This window comes from Periophthalmus magnuspinnatus, chromosome 13 (genome assembly GCF_009829125.3).
Source record: "Periophthalmus magnuspinnatus isolate fPerMag1 chromosome 13, fPerMag1.2.pri, whole genome shotgun sequence".
Classification (NCBI taxonomy): domain Eukaryota; kingdom Metazoa; phylum Chordata; class Actinopteri; order Gobiiformes; family Gobiidae; genus Periophthalmus; species Periophthalmus magnuspinnatus.
This window is the reverse complement of record NC_047138.1, coordinates 27,632,088-27,637,679: the sequence shown is the minus strand read 5'-3', so window position 1 is coordinate 27,637,679 and position 5,592 is coordinate 27,632,088. Positions and strand designations below refer to the sequence as shown.

Sequence of the window (5,592 nt, the reverse complement as noted above, 5' to 3'; positions counted from 1 at the left end):
CAAATAGTCAAAGGAACAACATTTCCAAGTTTTGTGGAGTTGGAAGTGCGCTCACCATAACGACACATTTAGTTTTTTTGTTTTTTGTTTTGGCTTAACAGTTACAGTTATATTACAATCTAAAAATCCGAATGACTAGTCCTGTTACTGCAGACCAAAGCTTGTTTTGATCCTAAAGACAGAAAGTTCACTAACCTTCATGCTTCTGTCCTGGTTGATCATTTCAGCAATGTTGACTTTTGTCGCACATTTTCCTGAAAACACTTGAAAGAATTAGAGCCGTTTTAGCGAAACACAGGCACAACACACGTTCCACTATTGTCCTGACTCATTCATTTATGGTATTTTTTGGTGATATAAGTGGTTTAACGCCGTCTCCTGGATGAAGTCTCCTAATATTGTGAAGCTGTCTGAAGTCACCTCGGCAGAAGGGATTCCCCAAATCAATGTTGTTTATAAGGAAGCATCCTAATATGGTGGCTACTCTCCCTGTGTTAGTGAATAAGACCTGGGACAACCGCAGTGAGGCCAGACGACTGTTGAAATACTGGATCTAGATCAGTGCTGGATGAAGTACTCAATTGTGTTACTCAAGTAAAAGTACAGATACAGAGGCAAAAAGTTACTCAAGTAAAAGTATCACATGAAAAAAACTTAAAAAGTATTGAACTACCCGTTTAAAAATGTTCTTTTAGAGTAAGTAGTAAAAGTATTTCACACAGATTTTGATAAAGTGTTGTTAAAGTGTAAATGTAGTGATGCTGATTTAAAAAAAAAAAAAAAAAAAAAAAAAGAAACATATTTTGGTCAACAGTAACAATACAAATCAATTTCTTCATTTTTCTCATGAATTTTGTGTATTTATTTTTGTTTTGCTCAAAGCCGAAGCTTGAACTCAAAAACTTTAGTCAGGATGTTGCCACGAACATGGTAAAAAATAACCTCTCAAATCATGTGAAAAGTACTTTTTACTTTTCAGTCCAGTTCAGAAATGTAGTGGAGTAGAAAGTACAGATACCTGCTCTCAAATGAAGTGAAGTAAAAGTAAAAAGTATCCACTGTAAAATGTACTCAAGTTAAGTACAGATATGTAAACATGAAACCTGTACTTTACTACTTGTACTTTGTTACCTTCCGCGACTGATCTAGATTAGAATGAAAAGAAATATTGAGGAAGTAAACCGGTTTCAAATAGGATTAATGGACAAGGTTGGGTCAAAATTGGCGTAAAATATTCTGATTGCACATAAAGAACATATATAGTAACATAAATATCATATGTTAACACAATAATATAACAAATATTTTAAAAAAGCACATTCAAAGACTACATTGTAATCTTCATCCTCAAATTCAATGACAAAACTATCATCTATGACCTCGGCTGCAGATGATTTTTAGTCCAAATCCCCTAATGGACAATGAGAAATATTGATTTTGTTCAGAGTTCACATTTTAAACACGTCCAGGAGAATTGATTGAAAAATAAATAAATAAAATGATATATACAACAAAATGTCTTCTACAACAGGCATTTTGAGCAAGATGAAGCAAGATGAATTTGAGTGTGATCCACATCATGTGAAACAGCTCGTGCTCACTGGTGACTAATAGAACATTCAATATTTTAATTAACTGTTAAGTAATAATGTAAGGTTACTATTACCTCTAAAAAAAAAATAGTGCTATGTAATTAAAAAATTTAGGTTAAAACAATTAAAATAACTAATTTAATGTGTAGAAAATCTGATAATTGTGTTTAAAAGTGACATTCATTTTTTCCACTTCTTCCACCGGTCTGAGCAGGTGTCTAAAAATGTAAAAAATATATATATATATATATAATTAAGTAGAACCTTTAACTTTTTTTATTATTATTATATGGTAGTCAATGTTTGTTTTTGTTTTTTTAGTATAGTATAAATATGTTCAAAAAGCACTTGCAAAAGAGTTCACTACAATCTTCATCATATTCAGTGGCAAAACCAGTCATCTATCATCTTGGCTTCAGACGATTTTTTGTCTAAATTCTCATATTTTTTGGATTAATTTGAGCATAAGGGTTTAGATTGTACTTTAATATGAACTAACAAACTTATTTCAGAACAAGTGGTACAGATCTGAACAACAGTGTTAGCTTTTTTATGCAGTGAGGGGAGGGGTATTTTGTTTTGGTATGTTTGTGGAGGAAATTATAGTACTTCAAAAAGAAAAAAGAAAAGTTGAAAAAGAAATATTCAAAAGGTAAAAAAATAAATAAAAAGTAAAAGAAAATATTTTAAAAAGTAAAAGAAAAAATTCAAAAAAAGAAAATTCAAAATAAAAGAAAAAATCCAAAAAGTAAAAGAAAAAATGTTAAAAGTAAAAGAAAATTTCAAAAAGTAAAAGAAAAAATTAAAAAAAGTTAAAAAAGAAAATTCAAAAGTAAAAGAAAAAAAATCAAAAAGTAAAAGAAAAATTTAAAAAGTAAAAGAAAAATTCAAAAAGTAAAGAAAAAAAAGAAAAGAAAAATTTCAAAAAGTAAAAGACAAAATTCAAAAAGTAAAATAAAAATTCCAATCGGTCAACTGGACTTTTACTATGAATCATACCTGGATGACATCTTTTCTGGTATTTCAAAACTGCTTCCTTGGTGATTTGCAAATTGTGCCCATTGAAATGGTAATTTTGATTCAATTGCGATTAATCTCTCAGCCCTAGATAGTTTTATTTATTTAAGTGTATTTATTTGTGCCCCTGTGAATCATGCGCTGGACCGCCCTGTTTACTTTCAAAGTTCAAGCTATTTTGGAACAGACTTTGTTGGAGAACTGCCTTGAACAGAGCACAGCAAACACAACTTTCCAACTGAGGGATATGGACAGTAGTGAATATATCTCTCTTTCTTTTTTTTTTTATTAAACCCGTGACGTTATCATGGAAATCCATCAGAAATGTGCTAAAATGAGCTTAAAATGTCAATGGTTGAGGTTTAAAGCAGACCTATTCTGCAAAATTGACTTTTCAAAGCCTTTAAACATGTTGTAGCTGTTTCCTTCTCATTTACCCTCTCAGAGTTGTATTTGGAGTGATTTGTGCATGTTTGAGCAATCGTTAATGGCTTATTTTTAAGACGCCATATTGCTGATCAATCCCTGTTTTCATCGTCACAGTTACACGCCCCTGTGACATATTTACTTCGTTGTTCAATTTTGTTTTCTTAATCAGTGATATGAGTCGGATTCAGATGCATTGCGTGGTAAATATTTTGTGCAGATTTGTAAAGCTATTTGTGCTGAATTTTGCTCAACAGAAACAATTTAATAGTTTTTTCTAGCTGTTTTTATTTGCATATTTTTGTTTGCTCAAATTATGAACGTGTTAATTAAATCATAAATCCCTCAGCCGTTTTTTGCAGGTCTCAAACAATAATGAAAAGTACTCTTTGCTTCCCAGCCCTTTTAAAAATGTAGTGGAGTAGAAAGTACAAATACTTTTTCTCAAATATAGTAAAGTAAAAGTAAAAAGTACCCCATTTAAAATCTACTTAAGTAAAGTACAGATACCTTTTTTTTTTTTACTTAAGTACAGTACTTCACTACTTTTACTTCCTTATGTTCCACCGCTGTTAGAGGTTTATAAAAAATGATTATCTCAGCGTTCAGTTAGCCAGCATCTGTATCATATGATCTTAATACAAAAATTGATTTATATAAACAAGGAGCGGTTGGTAATTTATTGAGCTGCCTAAATTGTAAAACCAATTTTTTAACAAATCTTGATGCTAATTGCACAGTAAGCCTCATACAAGTCTCATCTCATATTATTGCACCTCCCCTGTTAAAAATAGTCCACAAAGGCTGTCTGTAATATTTGGGTCATGTTTAAAAATGGACGCAACTCAAATCTATGACAGTGCATTTCCCTTATTTCATAATGCTACAGCCTTTGCCATGTTTAGGGGTTATTTACAACCTGCAACAATCCCTCCTTTGTCAAAAAGCTTAGAAGTGATCCAAGACCATTGCGTAACTTGCGGTTTCAGTTTCTCTACCAGTAAATGTCAGTATTATGCTGCCCGCCCCGATAGTACTACTGCAGACTTTATGAAGAAAAAACACATAAGTTTCAACCACAAAACTTCTTACATTGATTAAAGTTCAAACTGGCTTATTAGATTACTTTCTTTTGGGGTTTCCTTTATATTAGTTTTGGACAGCTGTTTCAGACTTGCAGACCACACTGAAATGCAATAATAGGCCAAATAAGATATGGAAAATAGCCTACTTTTGTGAAAACTGCCACTAATAATGAATGTTTTATTCCATCCATCCATTTTCTTCCGCTTATCCGGGGGCCGGGTCGCGGGGGCAGCAGTCTAAGCAGGGACTCCCAGACTTCCCACACCTCAGACACGTCCTCCAGCTCCTCCAGTGGGACCCCAAGGCGTTCCCAGACCAGCCGAGAGACTGTCCCTCCACTGTGTCCTGGGTCTTTCCTGGGGCCTCCTCCCGGTTGGACATGCATTTAAAATTCTTCACAGTAGGACTACAGTGGTTAGTTGGTTACATATTGAGAAATACAATCTGAGATAAGGGCAAATATAAATCTGAATCAATGTAAAGACACAATGCTGTTACAGATACATAATTCATTTCAATTTATTTTTGTAAAGCCCAAAATCACAACAGCAGGGCTCTTAGGTCTGAACATGGGAATTGATTTAACAAACAGAAAATTTGAAAATCAACAATGAAAGAGAAACAGACAAGCAAATTAATCAACAGAAAACAAGCAAATGTATAACTGTCCCAGAAAGTCCCGTGTCTTTAGATCCTCCTTCACGGCAAGAAAAAAACTACAAAAAAATACCCAGTGGGAAAAAGAGGAACCTCGAGGAGCATCACAGTGAAGGAGAGATCCACTCCCATGCACGGGCAGGCTGCAGATGTGCCCAGGACTAATGTGCGTCCTTTTGCAGATTCAGTTCAAGTCTGTAGAGCCAGGGCCCACTCAACTAAGGGACAGAGAGGAGCCCACCCACCATAATGTTGGAACAATGTCCTTGAAGTGAAAAGACCAGTATTATCTTCCAATGTTTTACTCAAACCCAACGTAGAAGATGGCAAAATGTACCTTGTGACGTCACGCAGTATCAGCTAACACTATGAGCCCGGATAGCTCAGTCGGTAGAGCATCAGACTTTTAATCTGAGGGTCCAGGGTTCAAGTCCCTGTTCGGGCGAGACTTTTAACTTTGTACTGTTTGTACATTTATGGGTATGAAATGAAATTGACATCGACTGGAGTAGCCTATGTTCAAATTACATGCAAATATTGACGTTATCTGCGCGAACTATTGATTGGCAGGACGTTTTTAGTTTTAGTAGCACAGCAGCAAATTTCCTTCTTAGCTCACATGACTCAAATTGCAAACTGTGCTTAACTACTCGCCAAAAATGCAAGTCATATTCATCCTATTAGTCTCTGAGTTAAATCCCCGTAAAGGATAATTATTTGAGCATCTTCTTCAACCCATAGACGTATCACGTGAAGACGGAGTGACGGGGAGGTCCACGCGGGTCACGTTTGTCCTTTCACCCAATCAGAGCGC

At 34.5% G+C, this 5,592-nt stretch overlaps 1 non-coding gene across 1 annotated transcript; it reads left to right on the top strand.

The window, feature by feature from the left end:
• The first annotated feature begins 5,150 nt into the window (after positions 1 to 5,150).
• trnak-uuu (transfer RNA lysine (anticodon UUU)) lies at positions 5,151 to 5,223 on the top strand. The gene has a single exon. It is a non-coding gene; the product is annotated as a tRNA-Lys (tRNA).
• Positions 5,224 to 5,592: the final 369 nt, after the last annotated feature.